Source organism: Palaemon carinicauda, chromosome 20 (genome assembly GCF_036898095.1).
Source record: "Palaemon carinicauda isolate YSFRI2023 chromosome 20, ASM3689809v2, whole genome shotgun sequence".
Classification (NCBI taxonomy): Eukaryota; Metazoa; Arthropoda; class Malacostraca; order Decapoda; family Palaemonidae; genus Palaemon; species Palaemon carinicauda.
This window is the reverse complement of record NC_090744.1, coordinates 12,975,190-12,998,081: the sequence shown is the minus strand read 5'-3', so window position 1 is coordinate 12,998,081 and position 22,892 is coordinate 12,975,190. Positions and strand designations below refer to the sequence as shown.

Here is a 22,892-nt window from a genome sequence, read left to right as displayed (position 1 = left end):
CCTCCGAAGCTCCCACTCGATCGGTCTCTCCCGAGAGGCCTTCGAGTGGTAGCGTAGGCCATACTTACGTTCACCAACCTCAGGGTTCGGGAGAGGGAGTTGCCTCCCATAGCGAGGCAGCTCCTCCTCCTCCCCCGGGGGAGGATATTTCTGATAACAATGTTTGTAACAATGATTTGTTGCAGCTTTGGGCTTCCTTGGGGCTTCAGGGTTCACCCTTCAGGGAAGCCCTGTTTGACATAATCAGGTTGGGGGCTGCTGTCAAACAGTCGCCGACGGTAGCAGAGGTTGATCCTCTGTCTATCGTTGACGTTGTTGTGGCAGGGGCTTCCGACGAGTTAGGTCGAACCCCTGCTATGGTTCCTGATGCAGCTGAGGCTTAGCTCCCCCCTCCGAACATCCTTCGAGGGAGGAGCTAAGTCCAACGGTCTCTCCTGCAGGTGATTCTCCCCCTCGGGGGAGTTCACTAATAGAGACTCCTCTTCTGAGGACTGCCGATGGTCTGCCTGCTGCCCCCAGAGGACGTATCAGACGGAAAGCTCGCCCTCCTCTTCGCCGTAGAGTCCTTCCTTCTCCCCACAAGGGAGTTAGGAGGCGCCTCTTCGTCTTCGCAGTCCCCCACAGAGGATCCTCCTCGCCATGCACTGACCGTTGCAGCTGTATTCCTGGACCTCTCTGCAGATCGTTCACGATCTCCTTCGCCTGCCAGACCTCCTGACCTCCCATCTCCGTTCCTGGCCGCTGACGCGCCGTGGGCGCCCACGCACCCTGTTATCCAACGGGCATCGGTCCTTTTGGGGCAAAAGGGGCTTTCTCACAGTGTGAGTAAGTCCCTTAAGCGCCAGGTATCCCCTGCGCGCCAACGTTCTCCTGCACGCCCACGCGCAATGGCGCGCAAGCACTCTCCTGTTGTTCCTGAGACTTCACTTCAGAGACCACCTATTCCAGGGACAACGCGCCATCGATCTCCTGTTGCTGAGACTACGCGCCAGTGCTCTCCTGCTCGCCAGTGCTCACCTGCGCGCCAGCGCTTACCTGCGCGCCAGTGCTCACCTGCGTGCCAGTGATCTCCTGTACGCTAGCGATCTTCTCCTCGCCAGCGCACATCTGCGCGCCCTTATCCTGATGCGCGCCACGCGCGCCCACGATCTCCTGCTCACCAGCGCTCTTCACCTACGCGCCAGCGTTCACCTGCGCTCCCACGATCTCCGGATCTGGGCGCAGGAGGGAAGAATTCTCCTTCCCGTCAGCAATCTCCTACGTGCCTTCGAACCTCGCCTGCTCGTCAGCCCTCGCCTACGCGCCATCGCGCGCAGTCTCTATCGCCGCACCTGTTCCAGCTCCTGCTGTGCGCCCTCCTGCGCGCCCATGAGCTAGGGGTATTTCCCCTGCTTGTGCGCGCACGCCTTCTAAAGCTCAGCGAGATCCTGCGCGCCCATGCGCGCTGAGCTATCACTTCCGCGCGCGCAAGCGCTTGCACACCCTTTGGTGCACCCTCTGCTTTCGCCAGATCGCGCACCTCCGCGCCGCCGATCACCTGCACGCCATCGCTCGCCAGCACGCCAACGCGTCCACTCGCCCACGCGTCTTAGATCGCCTGCGCACCCACGCTCGCCTGCGCGCCATCGTGCCATCGCTCGCCAGTGCGCCATCGCTCTACTGTACGCCAGAGCTCGCCCGTGTGCCCTCGCCATCATCTGCGCGCCCGCGCGCGCAAACCAGGGAAAATCCCATCGTGCGAGCGCCCCCAACGGGATCCCCAGCGCGATTCCCATCGGGATTCACAGTGCAAGCCCCCGCGCGAAGAATCAGGAACGAGAGCCTCCAGGTCGTCATCTTCACTCCCCCCCCCCCCCCCCCGCAAGCACAGATCAGCGCTCCTGCAGAAGGAGAGGAAAACTCCGGATAGGTCCAGGAACCATCCTTCTTCCCTTTCTTTTCAGACAGGCCCAGTTGTAGTTTCTACTCCGAAGGATCACCCGATCCCCTTCCCTCCAGAGGGAGTCGCTGACGGCATAGCTGTCAGTAAGCAGCCATGGTTCGGGCCCCTTGTCAGCCGTCATGCAGGCTTTCAAACCTGCCTTCTCTGAGTTGGGCCTCAAATCAATGGCAGCTCCGACCCCACTGAAGAGGAAGAGAGGAGTAGAAGTCATGGTAACTTCTCCCAGGGCCAAGCTGGCTCCTCGGAAGTCCTTGAGGAAGGTTCTTTCCCCCCCCCCAGACTCTCTCTCCCTCTCCTGTGGACGAGGATTTTCCGTCCTCAGGGGAGTCTACCCAGGTGAGACGTTCTCCCATCGCACCAATGGGAGTAACCTCACCTCGTGCAGGAGAATCGTCCCGGGTTGGGGCGGAGAAGAGCCCACAGACGACGTTGTTGGAGTCCTGTATTCCTCCCAGGAGGGAACCTAAGGACTCTAAGACCATCCCCAAGTCATCCTCAAGGATTCGACCAGAGCCAACAAGACCCGTAGAGAACGTCCACGTGTCCCCCCAAGAAGAGCCTTTGGGGACTGGAGACTTTGCTGCCAGTTCTCCAGGAGGGGAGCCACAGGAGTCAGAGCATGCCCTCTGGCAGGTTCTGACCCTGATGAGGCATCTCAACGGGTTCCCGGACCCTGAGATTCCTCCTCGAGAGGGCAAAGACACAGTCCTGGACCGAGTCTTTGGCACTCAGAATCCCGCTAAGGCCAGTGCGGATTTGCCCTGGTCCCAAGGGGGGAAGAGTGCCAGGGATAAGGTTGAGGGCCAGCTCTCCGAACTCGCCTCCTCCAGCCGTTCCACTGCTGGCAACAAGCTCCTCCCTCCTCCTCGTATCCACCAGAGGAGGTACTTTGAGATCATTGAGGAGTCTTGTCTAGCTCTCCCCTTGCACCATTCTGTGGAAGAGCTCACCAAGGGAGTTCCTCTAGAGAGGCTCTCTAGCCGGCAAGTGTCTTTCTTGGCGACAGAGATCCTATGTCAGGAGAAGGTTGCGAAGTGTGCCATGCAGGCTACTTCGTGACTGGATGTCTGGCTGGGGTCTCTTGGCATCCTGTTGCGATCCGAGGACCTGTCTAAGGAGAGCACCAGGAAGGCCCTGGAGACCTTCCTCCTTTTAGGCAATCGCACCATTGAGTTTCTGGCCCACCAAGTCTCGAACTTGTGGGCCAATTCCATCCTGAAACGACGTGATGCGGTGGCAGAGAGGTTCCACACGAAGGTCCCAGCCGTCGAGGTCAGCAGGCTCAGACATTCTTTCCTTTTGGGAAAGAATCTGTTTGAGCCTAAAGACGTGGAACAGGCAGCTGAGAGGTGGAGGAAGTCCAACCAGGACTCTCTCCTACATAGGGCTCTTACATCAAAGCCCTATAAACCTCCGGCACTTAAACAACCTCGCCCGTCCAAAACGACGAAACCGGCAGTGGCAGCAAAGGTAACGGTGCGAAGCCCTTTCCTGTCAGAGACAAGAAAGGCAAAATGTCATCCAGGGGAGGAAAAAACCCTAGAGGGAGTGGCCGAGGCCGCAAACGCTAGAATTGGCAATCCCCCTGCATGTCCACCAGTGGGGGGATGCCTACAAAGTTGTGCAATCATGTGGCAGCAACTCGGGGCCGATTCCTGGACAACTTCCGTAATCAGTCAGGGATATCGCGTCCCGTTCACAACATCTCTACTTCCCCTGACACCGGATCCAGTGTCATTGAGCTCCTTTGCCATGGGTTCGGCAAGGGGCCAAGACCTACGGGCAGAAGTCGAGGCCATGTTAAAGAAGGGCTCTCTCCAAGAGGTTGTCGACGGTTCCCCAGGCTTCTTCAGTCGACTCTTTCTTGTAAGGAAGGCGTCTGGAGGCTGGAGCCAGTCATCGACCTCTCAGCTCTTAACAGGTTTGTCAAACAAACCCCGTTCAGCATGGAGACGGCAGACACGGTCAGACTTGCAGTGAGACCACAAGACTTCATCTGTACAATGGACCTGAAGGACGCGTACTTCCAGATCCCAGTCCATCCGTCTTCAAGGAAGTACGTAAGATTCAGCCTAGACAACAAGATCTACCAGTTCAAGGTGCTGTGTTTCCGTCTCTCCACAGCACCCCAGGTATTCACCAGTGTGTTCACTCTGATTTCTTCGTGGGCTCACAGGATCGGCATCCATCTCCTCCGTTATCTGGACGACTGGCTGATCCTGGGAGACTCGGAGTCGACCCTTCTTCGACACCGAGACAAGCTTCTGGGACTTTGCCAAGATCTAGGGATCATGGTAAATCTCGAGAAGTCTTCTCTGCTTCCAACTCAGCGACTGGTATATCTAGGCATGATATTGGACACCAATTAAGCCGAACACTATTAAAATCTGTGGTTTGAAATAAAGGTTGGAAGGAAAAATAATTAAATAAGCCTTTAAAATGACGTACCGTAGTTACAAACAATTGGTAGGAGAACAAGGCAATTCACGTAGATTGTAGGGCGTTTCCTTCGTTCTGCTTCGCTCGCTGTCTGTAAAGAAATATTCAGGAAGATTAGTATCTAAAAGTCATGATAATTTATGTAGAAGAATATACCCATAGGAATAATTACCCACTTAAAATTACCTTACAATTGAGCAACTGAGGTTTACATTAGTATCAGGAAGGAAATAAAAGGGCCGATACATTGCAACCAAACATCATCCTGAAATGAACGGTAAATCTGATATAAATTTGCTCGGTCGTAATATGGGAGACAATCCGTCATAAATATAACCACTCGAAGCATTAATGTATTAGACGATTCTCTTACCCAAGTGTTAACAACGTGAATTTATGAATAAGCTAGAGTTACTAGTCCGAGAGCTAAATCACCTGAAAGGACAAGAGAATACGATGTATAAAACATATTGACCACAAAAAACTATTACGAATCTTCATGAGATTAAAAATGACAGACAGGAAAACTTGAATGGGCAACACAAGGCAATGAGAGTTCGCAATGATAACCTTAAAAATAAGCCCTATATATTCTTGGTACTCACCATTGTCGAACCATGCACAAAGGCGTTGCAGATGGATTTTGGCAGATTTTCAGAAGAGGGTGACATAGACCAGGTATCCCAATAAAAGCCTTTAGCCTAAGACCGGCATGTCGTACGAGTCAAAATTGTAGGAACCTTCCCAGGTGAGTGAGGTCTCTGCTCTCTTCTCTTGTGTCTCTCTCTCTGACTGCCGGACGGACGGGCTGCCTGGCTCCTCGTCGCCGTTTTTGCTCGAGTAAAGCATATGGAAGGAGGAGTTAGCAAACTACCCATCTTTAAAGACTGGACGGCAGGAAAGACAGTTTGATAGTACCAAGAGTAGGGCAATTGAAATACCATGTTCTTAATAATTACTAGTCTTTCCTGTCACCTTGTGAGAACATGAAATGTCTTGTACAGCTTGTGTAGGCCGCAGTCCTTGCGTAGCAAGGTTCTAGCGAGGTGCGGACACTCCTTATTTCTCGGGTGCTTACACACTCAAATAACGAGCCCCCGGGCAAAGCCAAAAAGCCAGACTGGCAGGGATGTCCACCTTTCCTAATGGGTGAGTCACCCCCTATTAAATAGCGTGGTTTGTATTCCAGTTACGGAACAAATGACAAATTTGTAGATAATTTTTATTTTTCCTAACTATACAAACCTTAGCTACTTAACCAAACTTGCCCGCCAGCCCTATCTCCCTTGAAGTCCTACCTCCAAGCAAAGTGAGCTCAAGCACAGGTGTGTGTGAGGCGGTTGGTAGCAAGGTACCATCCCCTACCCCGCTAACTAGCAGTGTGGGTAGTAAACCCTCGTTAAATTTTAATGGCTCATCATTTTAGCTACGCCAAAAGTAATACCCCTATTAAATATCTAAGATTTGTATGGTAGGAAAAATACAAATTATCTACGAATTTGTCATATTCTGGCTCCAGGGGAACAGGAATACTGGATGTAGAGAATTCATGGTTTTAGTTATAATTACAAATAAAATCATGAAAATTTTAAAGAGGAAAAGAAATTTTTTTTTATTTGTAATTGTTTAATTTTTTACGATTTAATTTCATGGAAGTGATTTTATTTTTTACGATTTAATTTCATAGGAGTGATTCTGAATGTGTGATTTTTTAAATCAAACACTTTTGAAATTTAAACAAAAATATGCTGAGGTTCGAGCTGCAAGTTAGGAAGTCATTTGGAGTCACGAGCTCACGAGGCAACTCCAAGTGTCACTTGTAAATTGTTCAACCTTATTTGCAGTCGTCGACTATTTTAACTAATTAAAGTGTATTTGCAACATGCTGTAGTGGTTTGCGGACTGTGGCCAGAGGTAGCACCCGAACTGCCTAGTGTCCGAATGCTGACCACAACCCGACGTTCACTACACAACAAATATACAATGGTGTAATACCCTAAAAAACCTAAGTAACAGGTCAAGAGAACGGAGCTCTGGGCACCACCCCTTGATTTATACTGGGCAAGGGGACCCAGCTTGAATTTTGGTTTTTATCATACCCTTCATTGGGCTAGCGGGATTATAAATAAAGGTATAAGAACATTAGGTGAAAGGGATTATTATAAGTTACTTGAAAGATTAAAAAGACAGTGGCTGAGTAGGGGAACTCAGTGGTTTAAGGAACTGGAATGAGATGCAGTATTATAAAAAACAAGAAAAAAAAATATTTTTTTCAATATTAAACTTACCCGGTGATCATATAGCTGTCAGCTCTGCTGCCCGACAGAAAAACCTAAGGACGAAATACGCCAGCGATCGCTATACAGGTGGGGGTGTACATCAACAGCGCCATCTGTCGAGCAGGTACTCAAGTACTCCATGTCAACACAGAACCAATTTTCTCTCTGTCGTGCCACCGGCAAGACCTACTAAATACGCTGTTGTTTTCTGGATTGATTTTCACGTTATTTGGTGAAGTATTCATTTCTGGTTATTAGCTATCGCTGTGCAGAAGTTATCTTCAATACTTCCTTGCATTCTTTTATTGAATTTTGGATTATTTGTTGACGACTTGGATAGATTTTGAATTCCCCCCTTTGACATTCAAGATGTCTGACCCTTCTCAAGTCCCCAAGTACAGGAAGTGTAGCGCTAGGGACTGTTCAAGGCGTCTTCCGAAGGCCTCTATCGATCCGCACACCATTTGTTCCAATTGTAGGGGTAAAGCCTGTGAATTGGAAGATCGATGTGAGGAATGCGTTGGGCTTTCGGAATTCGATTTTCAAGAATTCCTAAAATATGCACGTAGGCTAGAGAAGGATAGAATCAGGAGGAGTTCGTCTCGCTCAGTAGATTTTTCCTCTCCCCATGCCCCACAACCTTTTCCTTCCCCTGTAGTGGTTGCACCCGACCCCCCTGCTAGCTCTCATCAACCTTCGATGGCAGATATGATGCGTGCCATCCAGGCTCTGGGTGAGAGAGTCGAGTCATTGGCGAATGACCGCAATCAACTCATGGCTGACGTCAGGGAGTTGAAAGGTAAGAGTGCAGTGGGAAGTGAAGTGAGTGTTTGTGCAGTGAATAGTGTCAGTGTTACGCATGAGGGTGCGTCTGTTCGTGCCTGTCGTCCTCCCAGTCCGGGACCTCTTGCAAGCTCCCAAGCCCAGGGGAGAAGCAATGTCGTACGACCAAAGGGTTCGACAGGCTTTAATCAGCGGACAGACGTTCCCTCCGTGGTTTCGGACGTATCTTGCCTAGATCGTCCCACCCACTAGAAGACGAGTGAGCCCGTTCATTCCTCGTCTGCGGAAGAGGTTTCTCGCCAGAAACGATGAACTAAGGTCTCACGGCCTCTTAAACGCAAGGTCCCTTCCGAGCAAGTCCAACGGCCCAGGTGTAGCCACTGGGTCAGTTCGGACTCGCTGCAGTCCTCCGATGACTGCACACCTCCTAAGAGAGGCAAAGTGGTACCGCAACAGGCAGTAACTCCGTCTGTTGCCGCACCAGCTGCTGTAGACCCTAAGTGGTCTTTGCTACAGTCTATGCAGACTCAGTTAGCTTCCTTTATGCAGGAGTATCGTGCGGAGAAGGTTGACGCTGCACCCGTTAGCCTACAACCTACCACGGTTGTGCGCCCAGCAGACGCTGAGGCTGCCTGCTCCCTCACTCCAGCTGTGAGAGCTCCTCCACCCATGCGCAGTCGACCCTGCCAGACGCATGTTGACATTCACCGACGCACGGAACCCTCCGTTGACGTTCGTGTGCTACCACAACAACAGGAGGGTGGAGTTAAGTTGCCGTGTTTTGACGCGGTGCGTCAGCCTCCGCAACCCACGGTGGTCTCCGCTATCCGACCACAGTCAGGAGTAGACGCTTTGCGTCCCCACTCAGCTATGGTTGTTGCCAGTTCTCAGACTGACCAACAGTTGCATGACGTTGGGTCCAGTGCAGTCACGCATGCACCCGTGCTGCCGGACTCAGCCGTCCAGCTTTTACCTACTCCTTTGCCGCTTCCTCCTCAACATTCAGACGATGGACTCTCTGATGATGACGAAGCTGCACATCTTGACGACCAACACTCGGACATCGACGAACCCAAGACCACGCCTCCCTCCTTAGACTTTAGGAAAGTGCTTGCGCTGTTCAAGGATTTATATCCGGATCAGTTTGTGTCTGCAGCACCACGCTCGCCTCCCTCTGAGTTCGCTTTAGGCATGCAGTCAGCAGCACCTGCCTTTACGAAGCTCGTACTCGCGCGCTCGTCCAAGAGAGCTTTAAGGGTACTGGGAGAGTGGTTGCAGTCCAAAAAGCAACTTGGGAAGACAACCTTCATGTTTCCCCCGGCCAAGCTTGCTTCCAGATCTAGCGTCTGGTATGCCACGGGAGAAGTTCTCGGCTTGGGAGTTCCTGCCTCTGCCCAGGGCGACTTCTCAAGTCTGGTAGACTCTCCCCGCAGGCTGGCTATGAGACGCTCCAAGATTTGCTGGACTCCTTCGCATATGGACCATCTTATGAAAGGAGTTTTCCGTGCATTCGAAGTCTTTAACTTCTTGGACTGGTGTTTGGGAGCGTTGAGCAGGAAGACCTCTCCTTCTGATAAGGAAACTTCCATGCTCATTATGTCCTGCATGGACAAAGCCATACGGGATGGTTCTAGTGAGCTTGCGGCTTCTTTCGTGTCCGGGGTCCTCAAGAAGCGGGATCACCTTTGCTCCTTCTTGTCTGCTGGAGTCACCCCATGTCAAAAGTCGGAACTTATGTTTGCTCCGCTCTCGAAGTGTCTCTTCCCTGAAGAGTTGATCAAGGAGATTGCCGCCTCCTTGATACAGAAAGACACTCATGACCTGGTGGCGTCATCCGCACGCAAAGCCACCCCTTTGCCATCCGTGCCTAGACCCAGGATGGACACTCCAGCGTCAAGGTTCATTCCGCCCTTTCGTGGCAGAGCCTCCAGCAGAGGAGGTGCTCGTGCCGAAAGTCAACGTGGGAGCAAGAAGAAGGGTTCCAAGTCCTCTAGAGGCAGAGTCTGACTGCCACCTTCTTCAGACAGCAGTGGGAGCCAGGCTCAAGAACTACTGGCAGGCCTGGGAGAACAGGGGCGCAGACGCACAGTCTGTGAAGTTACTCAGGGAGGGGTACAGGATTCCATTCTTGCGCAAGCCCCCTCTAGCAACAACTCCCATCGACCTCTCTCCCAGGTACAGAGAGGAGGACAAGAGGCTAGCTTTACAGCAAGAGGTGTCTCTCTTACTTCAAAAGGGAGCGGTAGTCATAGTCCGGGACCATCAATCCCCGGGCTTCTACAACCGTCTCTTCTTAGTGGCGAAGAAGACAGGAGGATGGAGACCGGTGCTAGACGTCAGTGCTCTGAATGTCTTTGTCACAAAGCAGACGTTCACCATGGAGACGACAAAGTCGGTTCTAGCATCGGTCAGGAAGGAAGACTGGATGGTCTCGTTAGGCCTAAAGGACGCTTACTTTCACGTCCCCATCCACCCAGATTCCCAACCTTTTCTAAGGTTCGTTTTCGGGAAGGTTGTATACCAGTTCCAAGCCCTGTGCTTTGGCCTAAGCACGGCACCTCTAGTTTTTACCAAACTGATGAGGAATATTGCCAAATTCCTGCATTTAGCAGACATCAGAGCTTCCCTCTATTTGGACGACTGGCTTTTAAGAGCTGCGTCAAGTCGTCGCTGTCTGGAGAATCTAAAGTGGATTCTGGATCTGACCGAGGAATTGGGTCTCCTGGTCAATATGGAAAAGTCCCAACTCGTCCCATCCCAAACTATAGTATACCTAGGAATGGAGATTCAGAGTCAAGCTTTTCGGGCTTTTCCGTCGGCCCCCAGAATCAGTCAAGCCCAAGAATGCATCCAGAACATGCTGAAGAAGGACCGATGTTCAGTCAGACAGTGGATGAGTCTGATAGGGACGCTTTCATCACTGGACCAGTTCATCGCGTTAGGGAGACTCCACCTCCGACCCCTTCAATTTCACCTAGCTGTTCACTGGAGAAAGGACAAGACGCTAGAAGCGGTCTCGGTTCCTATTTCCGAGAAGATGAAGTCTTCACTGACTTGGTGGAAGAACAACATTCTCCTCAGGGAGGGTCTGCCACTGGCTGTTCAGACCCCCGACCACCTTCTCTTCTCGGACGCATCGGACACGGGCTGGGGTGCGACATTGGACGGTCGGGAATGCTCGGGCACGTGGAATACGGATCAAAGAACGTTGCACATCAACTGCAAGGAGCTACTGGCAGTTCATCTGGCCTTGAGAAGCTTCAAGTCCCTCCTTCTAGGCAAGGTGGTGGAGGTGAACTCCGACAACACCACAGCCTTGGCGTACATCTCCAAGCAAGGAGGGACTCATTGGATGACGTTGTACGAGATCGCAAGGGACCTCCTCACCTGGTCAAGAGATCGAAACATATCCCTAGTAACGAGGTTCATTCAAGGCGACATGAATGTCATGGCAGACCGCCTTAGCCGGAAGGGTCAAATCATCCCAACAGAGTGGACCCTTCACAAGAATGTATGCAACAGACTATGGGCCTTGTGGGGTCAGCCTACCATAGATCTGTTCGCAACCTCGATGACCAAGAGGCTCCCAAATTATTGCTCACCGATTCCGGACCCAGCAGCAGTTCACATAGATGCCTTTCTTCTGGATTGGTCCCATTTAGACCTTTATGCGTTCCCCCCGTTCAAAATTGTCAACAGAGTACTGCAGAAGTTCGCCTCTCACGAAGGGACAAGTTTGACGTTGGTTGCTCCCCTCTGGCCCGCGAGAGAATGGTTCACCGAGGTACTGCAATGGCTAGTAGACGTTCCCAGAACACTTCCTCTAAGAGTGGACCTTCTGTGTCAGCCGCATGTAAAGAAGGTACACCCAAGCCTCCACGCTCTTCGTCTGACTGCCTTCAGACTATCGAAAGACTCTCGAGAGCTAGAGGCTTTTCGAAGGAGGCAGCCAGAGCGATTGCTAGAGCAAGGAGGACATCCACTCTCAAAGTCTACCAGTCGAAGTGGGAAGTCTTCCGAAGCTAGTGCAAGTCGAAATCAGTATCCTCAACCAGTACCTCTGTAACTCAGATAGCTGACTTCCTTTTATACCTAAGGAAGGAAAGATCCCTTTCAGCTCCCACGATCAAGGGTTACAGAAGCATGTTGGCAGCAGTCTTCCATCACAGAGGCTTAGATCTTTCCAACAACAAAGATCTACAGGACCTCCTTAAGTCTTTTGAGACCTCGAAGGAGCGTCGGTTGGCCACACCAGGTTGGAACTTAGACGTGGTACTAAGATTCCTTATGTCAGCAAGGTTCGAACCGCTTCAATCAGCCTCTCTTGAAGATCTCACTTTGAAGACTCTTTTCCTCGTCTGCTTAGCAACAGCTAAAAGAGTCAGTGAGATACACGCCTTCAGCAGGAACATTGGATTTACATCTGAGACGGCTACATGTTCCTTACAGCTTGGTTTTTTAGCCAAAAACGAACTCCCTTCTCGTCCTTGGCCCAAATCGTTCGAGATTCCAAGCCTGTCCAATTTGGTTGGAAATGAACAAGAAAGAGTCCTATGCCCAGTAAGAGCTCTTAAGTACTATTTAAGACGTACTAAACCATTACGAGGACAATCAGAAGCTTTATGGTGCTCTATTAAGAAACCTTCTTTACCGATGTCGAAGAACGCAGTTTCTTATTATATCAGACTTTTGATTCGAGAAGCTCATTCTCATCTGAATGAGGAAGACCATGCTTTGCTGAAGGTAAGGACACATGAAGTTAGAGCTGTCGCAACTTCAGTAGCCTTCAAACAAAACAGATCTCTGCAGAGTGTAATGGATGCAACCTATTGGAGAAGCAAGTCAGTGTTCGCATCATTTTACCTTAAAGATGTCCAGTCTCTTTACGAGAACTGCTACACCCTGGGACCATTCGTAGCAGCGAGTGCAGTAGTAGGTGAGGGCTCAACCACTACATTCCCATAATCCCATAACCTTTTTTAATCTTTCTCTTGAAATGTTTTTTATTGTTGTTTTTGGGTTGTACGGAAGGCTAAGAAGCCTTTCGCATCCTGGTTGATTTGGCGGGTGGTCAAATTCTTTTCTTGAGAAGCGCCTAGATTAGAGGTTTTGATGAGGTCCTTTAGTATGGGTTGCAACCCTTCATACTTCAGCTCCTAGGAGTCGCTCAGCATCCTATGAGGATCGCGAGGCTCAGTAAGGAAGACGTACTTAAAAAGGCAGAGTAATTGTTCAAGTCGACTTCCTTACCAGGTACTTATTAATTTTATGTTTGTTATTTTGAATAACTGCTAAAATGAAATACGAAATACTTAGCTTTTAATGTTAACATGTATGCTGGTCTCTACCCACCCCCCTGGGTGTGAATCAGCTACATGATCACCGGGTAAGTTTAATATTGAAAAATGTTATTTTCATTAGTAAAATAAATTTTTGAATATACTTACCCGGTGATCATGAATTAAAGGACCCACCCTTCCTCCCCAATAGAGACCCAGTGGACCGAGGAGAAAATTGGTTCTGTGTTGACATGAAGTACTTGAGTACCTGCTCGACAGATGGCGCTGTTGATGTACACCCCCACCTGTATAGCGATCGCTGGCGTATTTCGCCCGTAGGTTTTTTCTGTCGGGCAGCAGACCTGACAGCTACATGATCACCGGGTAAGTATATTCAAAAATTTATTTTACTAATGAAAATAACATTTTAAAACAAGGCAGTAGTTGTTTCTGGCAGGTGGAGGGTAAGCTCCACCCAAACAAAAGGCAACCAAGTACTCACAGTACAGATGTACTCTGCTGCTCCATAAACTGTTTTCTCATTTTTTAAAAATAATGATAATATACTGTAATAATAATAATTATAATAATAATGGTAATGATGTTTATTGGACAAAAAAATATCTACATACAAAAGATTTACAAAAAAGATTCAGTCCAAGCCCATGTGGAGCAGAGCTCTTTGATTTGTGCGTCTGATTGTAGGGAGACTGTACAAGGTGACGGGCAGATTTGTCCTGGTAAACCTGGTTGTAACTGTGGCAGTATTCTGTACAAGCAGTCATCATCTCTGTAAGTTTTGCCGACAGCGAGTACAGTGACCTTCGGAAGGCAACTGAGGCTCCCATCAAGGGAGAATTGACATCCATTAAGTGACAATGGTCAGAATTGGTTGGGCTGCTTGGAAGTACGGGACGATGCAGTCTGGTGGCTGAAGGACGAGAAACTCATTAGGAAAACTCCACTAGATTCCTCACCTTTGGAAACACTGATGTTCACAGATGCATCCAAGGATGGAGGGGCTGTACACACCTCAGGATCTACACTACCTTGGAGATATGAAAATGGAAGCAGCACTGCTACTATTGCAAGGTTAATAATAGTGTTTGATTGGGTATTCAGTGGTGCTGATGGACGACAACACTACTGTAGTGGCCTACTTAAACAAACAAGGGGACACTGTTTCAAACCCTTTGCAAGTTAGGAAAGCAGATTAACGTTTGCGAGGCTGACGACGCAGTAGAGCTGTCAGCTAGGTTCATTCCTGTGCTTGAAGAGACGCTTATTCCCCAGGGACATATGGTAGTATCGGAATAGTTTTCACATTTCTGCTCGGTGGTAAGGCTTCTTGAACTTTGGGGCTTGCTACACTGATGAACAAGAAGCTACAAGTATTTTTCTTGTCAAATCTAGACTTGTCGGCATCATTAGAGGATACTTTTGGATATCCCTTGAATAACATGAATGCGTTCGCCTTCCCACTTTTCTTTTGGATTTGCTGACCAATTAAGAGACTATTGACGACATTGTATGAAAGGATGATCCCGATGGGCACACGCCGACTGTTATCCAGACTTTCTGATGCTCCGCATCTTGGTATGGCGAGAACTACCCCTATGGTCCACCCTCCTCTGTCAGCCCAACCTGCATTGGTACCACATCTCAGTATCTTTTATCGTTCATCGCGGTTGGCAACTACCCAGCATGTCGTCCGAGTGAAAGGGTTTTTGTGAGGCACAGCACAGAGGTCTGGATACTTGTGAGGATCATCAGTAGCAGTCTACCAGGGGAAGTGGACCTTCTTCTGTGACTGATTTCCTGCTTTGCGTTTGTCGGGAAAGGCTCATCCTAGTCTCCAGGGGGAAAGTCGTCCTCTCAGCCTTAAGCCAAGTCTTCAGACGGATAGGATTAAACGTTTCCCCTTCTTGGGAATTGTCTATGCTCATGGGGAGCTTCGAATAATCTTTTCTGCCTAGGGAATGCAAATCGCCGGCGTGGGACGTCACTCGAGTTCTCGTGTCTCTCAAGAGAACCTTTGAGATGGGAGTCAGATAGGAATCTAAATTGAGTCCAGTCTATCTGTGGATGAGATCATGATGAGGGGTAGATGGAGATGGTTTGGGCATGCTCCTCGCACTCATCAAGAGAGGTTAGTTCACCAAACGTTCAGCTGGGCTCCACAAGACACTAGAAGAGTTGGAAACCCAGGCCTACATTGCTGAGGACTATGAAGCGTGAAGTAGGAGATGATGAATGGAGAAGTATTGAATTAAAAGCTCAAGATAGAGACAACTGGCTAGATCTAACCGAGGCCTTTTGCATCAATAGGCTTAAGAGGAGATGATAATGATATGATATCTGAATATTGGTCCAGGTCTCATTGATATGTCTGTATTTGATTGTGTGTGAGTAATTCAGTAATAAACCTATGTACTCTTCATGCATTAGCTTATTCAAGTCAGGTAGTTTAAAGTACATACTCTGCACCTTTGTTTCACCTGTATACAATGGCGTGCCGAGTAATTTTGCGTATTTCCGTTGTATTACGGTAGTACTGTAATAGTTGGTTAATGTCATATGGCATTTCATTTCTGGAGTAGAGAAGGATCAGTTTCACCGCTAGAGGTTCTCAGGGTATTGAGTACATACTTAGATCTTCGAAAACTGGACTTCTATGCAGTTCTAGCATGTGGATATTTCCGCTACCCCAGATTGGGTTAATGTAAAGCAATTGGTCTTTAGTGAAATAATTATACATTAAGAATGATATTGTGATTTTAAGGAGAAAATCTTTAGACTATTAACCCCTTTTACCCCCAAAGGACGTACTGGTACGTTTCTCAAAACCCATCTCTTTACCCCCATGGACGTACCGGTACGTCCTTGCAAAAAAATGCTATTTACATTTTTTTTTTTGCATATTTTTGATAATTTTTTTGAGAAACTTCAGGCATTTTCCAAGAGAATGAGACCAACCTGACCTCTTTAGGACAAAAATTAAGGCTATTAGAGCAATTTAAAAAAGTATACTGCAAAATGTGCTTGAAAAAAAAATAACCCCTGGGGGTTAAGGGTTGGAAAATTCCAATTAGCCTTGGGGTAAAAGGGTTAAGCTGGATATATGTGAGCTTATCTTTTTCTGAATCCTTAATTTTAATTTTCACGTTATTGAGTTGTAATTTATCAACCTAGAGTTTTTATTAGTACTTCGAAGCGATGGGTATTTGATTGTGAGAATCTCCACTTAAAAACTTCATGAGTCTTCATGTTAAGTAGAAGAATTTAAGGAATAAGTAGTATTATGAAATTATTATTTGAATGACTTCAGAGTAGTTAATGCAAGAAATGCTAAAATTCATACTTTTCTTCACAGATTTTGAACTCTACGATGGATGTCTGCAAAGGAAGGAAGCTGAAAGCCTGTTTGTATGGTTATGAACACATCTCGGGGGCACTGTGGCTCATCATTTCCCCACTCAACTCCACAGTGTGATGGCCTTTCTGACACGTGTAAGACTTGATGTAACATGACTTCTACAATTGGCCAATGCCGAGACCATTGTGTTGTTCAGTCTTTGGATAAATATCAAGACACCAATCTACATCGCTCTAATAAAGGTAAGAAGGATTTGAATACTAATGAACAGTAGACTAATGATAATTCTTTATGTCTGTTTACCAAGTCCTTCCCCCCAATTTTGGGGGGTAGTGGATATCGAAAAAGGAACAAAAGGGAACTTTTCCAGGGATTCAGCCGGGTTATGTCCCCTGTGGCCCCAGGGGCATAACATAAATTAGAATAACGTCGACGTATCCCTGCGTGTCGTAAGAGGCGACTAAAAGGGACAGGACGAGGGAACTGGGAACCCCCCTCTCCTGTAATTTTGTTCCTAAGAGATATCATTCTTTTTGTAAAGGATTAATTTCTAGACTGCTAAGTTTTGTAAATGTGATTATAAAAATGAATTCTATTAAGTCTGGTATTTTTAAAGGTACTGTATTGTGTAGGTTTGCATTTTTCTCACGCGTCTTGCATTCATGAACGTTTCAGACCTCAGCCGGCATATCCGTTAAACCTTTTACCCCTAAAGGACGTACTGGTACATTTCACAAAACCCATCCCTTTACCCCCATGGACGTACCGGTACGTCCTTGCAAAAAAATGCTATAAAAATTATTTTTTTCATAATCTTGATAATTTTTTGAGAAAATTCAGGCATTTTCAAGAGAATGAGACCAACCTGACCTCTCTATGACAAAAACTAAGGCTGTTAGAGCCATTTAAAAAAAAATATACTGCAAAATGTGCTGGGAAAAAAATAACCCCTTGGGGGTTAAGGGTTGGAAATTTCCAAATACCCCGGGGGTAAAAGGGTTAAGAAATATAAAAATCTGTTAGGTAAGGAATAAAAAAATTGATTAAATCAGCCTTTTAGAGTATTTGTTTTTACACAGAAATCATTATCCCTTACTAGCCAAGCTATGACCCTGGATGGAAAAGCAAAATGCTACAAGCCTATGGGCTCCATCAGGGTAGGTAGTCTAGTGATGAAAGGAAATAAGGGAATAGCAAGTAAACTATACAGTATATAAGTAATGAATAAAGATACATGAAATATTTTAGGATAAGTAATAGAAGAGTTGAAAGACCCAGGCCTACATGGCTGAGGACTATGTGTTGTTAAGCAGGAGCTGATGAATGGAGAAGTATTGATTTAAAAGCTCGAGATAAAAACGACTGGTGAAATCTTAGAAAATTGGGTTAATGTAGAGCAATTGGTTTGTAGTGAAATAATTATATTTTAAGAATAATAATGAAATTGTAAGAAGAAATTTTTTAGCTCATGACTATAAAAAGCCCTTTCTGAGTGGGAATAGCTTGATGTCGTGAAAGGGTTTAGGTATCGCCATGATCAGCAAAGCTGTACTAGTCTGGGCCACCCATACTAGGTTGGTTTACAGTGAACAATCAGATGAAAATCTCCCACCGTCACCAATCCGCACTGGTCAATGCAGTGATAAGAACATGCCAAATCCCAGATATAAATTAACATGACTGATGCCTTTGTTCTGAAGTGGACTAGAAATGGCTGCATTTGTTGTTTTTGTATAAAAAGCAAGTGAACAGTAACAGTTGAGCAGAGTAAATGTAGGTGTTATTATAGTATGCTATCTACCGTCGATTTTGCTATCTACCACCCTTCTCTGACTATAGTATGATACCCACCATCAGTCCCTAAGGGTACGGTCTACTTGCTAATCCGCCTCTAATAAGGAGGATCACTACTGACTTGATAACCTAACCTAACCTAACCTAACCTAACCCAACTTAACCTAACCCAACCTAACCTAACTTACAAACTGCTTATAATTATGCACCCATGTCCTAATCTAACCTAACCTAACCCAACCTACAAACTGTTTATAATTAAGCATCCATGTTATCCATCCAATAAATATTATTAAACTATCATTAAAGTCCAATGAGGATAACATACAGGTGGTAAGTAATCTGTTTGATAATCCTCATCAAACAGGAGGATTAACATTGACGGCAGATAACATACTTTGTGGTAGATACCATACTATAGTAGAAATTTGACGGTAGATAGCATAATATAATAGCACCTAAATGTAACTGTTAATGTTGCCAAGAGTCCTTCATTCTGTTTTTCATATTATTGAGTAATTTATCAACACAGTTTTTATTACAATGTTTTGAAATGACGAGCTATTTTAGTGTGATATTTTTCACCTCATTAGTCTTCATACTTTAACCTATTCAAGTACACAAACTTAACCCTTTTACCCCCAAAGGACGTACTGGTACGTTTCACAAAACCCACCCTTTTACCCCCATGGATGTACCGGTACGTCCTTGCATAAAAATGCTATTTAATTTTTTTTTTCATATTTTTGATAATTTTTTGAGAAAATTCAGGCATTTCTCAAGAGATTGAGACCAACTTGACCTCTCTATGACAAAAATTAAGGCTGTTAGAGCAATTTAAAAAAAATATACTGCAAAATGTACTGGGAAAAAAATAACCGCCTGGGGGTTAAGGGTTGGAAATTTCCAAAGAGCTTTGGGGTAAAAGGGTTAACCTATTCAAGTACACAAATTTAAATGATGCCAAGAAACTGTTTGTAAAAGTCAAATTGCCGTAAGTTGAATTTTTGAGAAATTTAGACCTAACCTGAACCCCATCCCTATGAGTTCCAGCTACAAAATTCAACAAATAGTCACGTTTCATATAAAATAGATATTAGGTTATCACACATGTCGTTTTGCTAACTGTATTAAATGATATATCTTATTACTGTATTTCTTTAGCTTTGTTATTTTCAGTTGTATTTTTCTCTGTATCTCCGAATTTTTGAAAGTTGAGGACCTTTTGTAGTATGAAAAGTCATGGAATAAATTATTATTGTTTTTAAAGTGTTGTATTTTGGTTGTTCATTGCTTCTTATATTGTTTATTTATCTCCTTATTTCCTTTCCTCATTGGGCTATTCTTCCCTGTTGGAGGCCTTGAGCTTATAGTATCTTGCTTTTCCAACAGAGGTTGTAGCTTAGTTAATAATAATAATAATAATAATAATAATAATAATCACTTTAAATCAGTTAATGAATAACATGTTAAAATCGTAATTTTCTCTTACAGATGTTGGTGCGTTACGACCGCATGAAGAGAATCCACCGAAGAGATTCCCACCAATTCCAGCATCCCCAAGGACGAGAATTTCATCGAGAACTCGCATCAGATCCTTCTCCTTGGAAAGAGAAGCCATATTGAAAAGAATAGCGTAATACTTGGAAAGTCGTAAAGTTGTATTGAATGTATCATTCTCTGTATGAGAAATATTAGGTATTGTTTAGAAGTATATTAGAATGAGGAACAGGTGTCTGTAGCTTTAGTCTGTACATTTGTGGTGAAGAGTAAACTATTTTTTATGTTATATACTGTACAGTATAGTTAAATCAAACTCTTCATATATAGGTCCTCAACTTACAATCAAACAATATTTTATCATTTAATACAGTAAGCAAGATATCATTTGTAATATCCTGATATTTATTTCATATGAAACCTGACTATTTGTTGAGTTTTGTAGCTGGAAATCATAGGTATGGAATTCAGGTTAGCTCTAAACTAGTCCAAAATGTAAAAGAATTGGACTTAAAAACAATTTGTCTTACAAACAGCTTCTTGGGATCAATTAATTTTGCAAGTTGAGGACCTGTAAGGGAATGTGTAGAAAAGCATTTGTTTTATCCGCTGAAGATAGGAGATACAGAAAGATATGTACTGTATGAATTAACTTATATTATTTAGATACAGTATGTGAACTTGAAGGTATTCGATCTCGTTCTAATTCTATTTGATGAATTTAGACTTAGATGTCCATAATTGTAGGGATTAACAAAAGGTTATTACTCTTTCATAAAAAGTTTTAGCTTTTTGAGATTATCAGTTTTTCATCAGAAGGGTAAAGTCAAACTTGACCGTTTACGTAAATGTATAAAAGCCTTCAATGCTTTTAGTCTGAGCTCTGTAAGAAACACTTAAACCTAAAAGAGCTTTATGTTATGATATATCACAGATAACTTTATAGGCGTCATAAAATACAGGGATTGGTGAAATCATTGTTAGTTCCGTATGTGGGATACAAACCTTTTGCTATAAATAGCTAAAGGGTTATATCGTTAGGAAAAAATACAAATTATTTCAATAATTGTCATTTTTAGAAGGAAGACTTTCCATAAAGTTTCTGTAGTACTGTACTTGTTCAGGTTTCATTAGGGTCGTAGTTGAATTTCTCCACGATTTAACGCGTTCAGTAACAAGAAACACGCTGAAGGGAAGGGATAGCAAAAGTCATTATTTTCAGAAGGGAGAATTCTAATTGAGTTTCCGTAGTACCTGCTCAGGTTTCGTTGCCGTCGCGGTTGAATTTTTCTAAAGTTTAATGTGTTCAGTATTGTTGAAAGGAACTTAGGAGCAAAAAGTACCTTTAGAACAGTATATTGAACTTAGAATTTATCTGCAAAGGTCACTTTACTTACGAATGCAGGCTTAGTCACAGATGAAGAATTATTCTCATCAAGCACCTATAGTTCCATGCATTTATGTACTCCATGTTAAGCAGACATCCTGGCATTCTGTTCCTCAGGTGTATTCAAATTGTATCTGATTTTTAGGGCTTACTAGGTATTTTTATAACATTATTAATAGGCAGAATACATTTAGGTTTTTATGAAATTTCCCTTTTAAAAATACTGCTGTTTTAATTTTGGAATGAATTCAATCTTAGAAGGAATACTTTTTATGTGAAAGGAGATTTTGTAGAAAATAGATAATGGTTTTTAGTCTCTTCAGCTGTGATAAATGACTTTTGTAAAAATATTTTCACCTGTATAAATAGATAATGTTTTTTCTCTTTTGCTAAAATACTTTTAAATGTATTTTGCCTGTTAATGATTCTAATAGGGTCTGATATTGTACATATACTGCAGAAGTGGTAACACCTCGCTCAATTGAAAAGGTCCCTAAACTTATTTTATAGTCATGGCCTCTGTATCACAGTTATTGGCAATATTGATTTATTAATTTTCTCACTGTTTTCCGTACTGTATTTGCTTGTAAGAGGATGATGTCACCTGTGAAGTGTATAGACCAATTGGTAAGGGACCTCTTATAGTGGTTTTAACTCGCCCCAGTTACTATACCGACACCCTATAAGGGTGAGCGAGCAGGGTATATTCCTGGCATTCCATGCAACTTTTTTCTCTGGTATATTTAGCAGTATTTATACCTTAGAAATGGTGCTTTATAAGGAGCATTTCACGGAGCGACACAGGTTGAGCCCAGAAATAGATTTTTCCTTCGTCAAAATCCCTTCCATAAGAACATTGACTATCCATCATAGGTTTATATAAAAAAGTCAAAGTATTTTCCTCAAATGATATTTATACATCTATTTTGGGTGTCTTTTAGCCCATCATTAATGTCTGCTAAGGTTTTAATTTTTCCCTGTATTAATGATTTGTCAGAGAGGATAAAGGTACCACTCAGTCTCTAAGCAGCTTGCGATTGTAAATTCGGTTCTAAACACGTTTAAACTAACTGATCGGCACAAAATATGTCGGTATAGTTTTTCTCGGAGTATATGCTGATACAGTAGTTTGTTATCATATACCAGACTTTCTTTTTGTATAAATCTTGTTATGCAAGTTTATATATATTCCACAACTGAAATTTTATTCAGTAATAGCTTGGAAGTCGTTCTGATTTATATGTTGTGACAGTTTGTATGTACGGTTATTACATAGCGGTGATAACTGTTTTTCCCTCTGGTTTTTTAATCTGGCTTCACAGATTGCCATTACAGGTCCTTAACTTACAAACTTAATTGGTTCCAAAAGGGCTGTTTATAAGTCAAATTATGTTAAATTCTGTCCTAGGGTAGGCTTAACCTGAAACCCGTGCCTATGATTTCCAGGTAACATAAGTCAACAAATAGTCGTGTTCTTAGGAAATAGATATCAGGTTACTACAAATGTCTTTTTACATACTGTATCAAATGATATATTGTTTTATTACAGTCATTTCTGTATCTTATTTGTATTAGTTTCAGTTTGATTTGTTTGTATCTCTTAAATGTTTTTAAATCGAGTGTTTTCAAGTCGACTGTGAGTTGGGGGGCCCTTCTGTATCAGGACAAGTCAGAGACTTTAAAATCCCCACTGGAATAGAGACCTAGTCAGATCCTTCCAAAGAGTTCAATCAGTTGAGAAGTGTGTATAGAAGAAAAGGCTTGTAATCAAGATTTCTTTGAAGGTCTTTCATGATTAGTTCATAGGGAGAGAGGTTTGAACGCTGTTGGATGAATTTCTAAGTTTCTCGTAAGTTTGTATGTATTCCTGGAATGAGAACACATTCGTGCTTATTTCCCTAAGTAGAAAGGAGAGGATTCTTTATTACAGATTGCAGTAGTACCCCAGTGTACGAGTTTTAATTTTTATTCCAAGAGCAAGCTCGTAATATTAAATAATCATGTTTTAGAAATTTTTTCCCATAAGAAATAAAGGAAATTCACTCATGTATTCCATAAATACAGATAAAAAAGGGATTTTGACGAAGGAAAAATCTATTTCTGGGCGAGAGAC

At 44.5% G+C, this 22,892-nt stretch overlaps 1 long non-coding RNA gene across 2 annotated transcripts in view; it reads left to right on the top strand.

Moving 5' to 3' along the window:
* Positions 1 to 22,130, top strand: part of LOC137660154 (uncharacterized) — a 43,732-nt gene extending 21,602 nt beyond the window's left edge. For both annotated transcript variants that reach the window (XR_011047639.1, XR_011047640.1), the window contains exons 5-6: positions 16,096 to 16,340; positions 19,387 to 22,130. This is a non-coding gene — a long non-coding RNA (uncharacterized lncRNA). The remainder of the gene's footprint in view (positions 1 to 16,095; positions 16,341 to 19,386) is intronic.
* Positions 22,131 to 22,892: the final 762 nt, after the last annotated feature.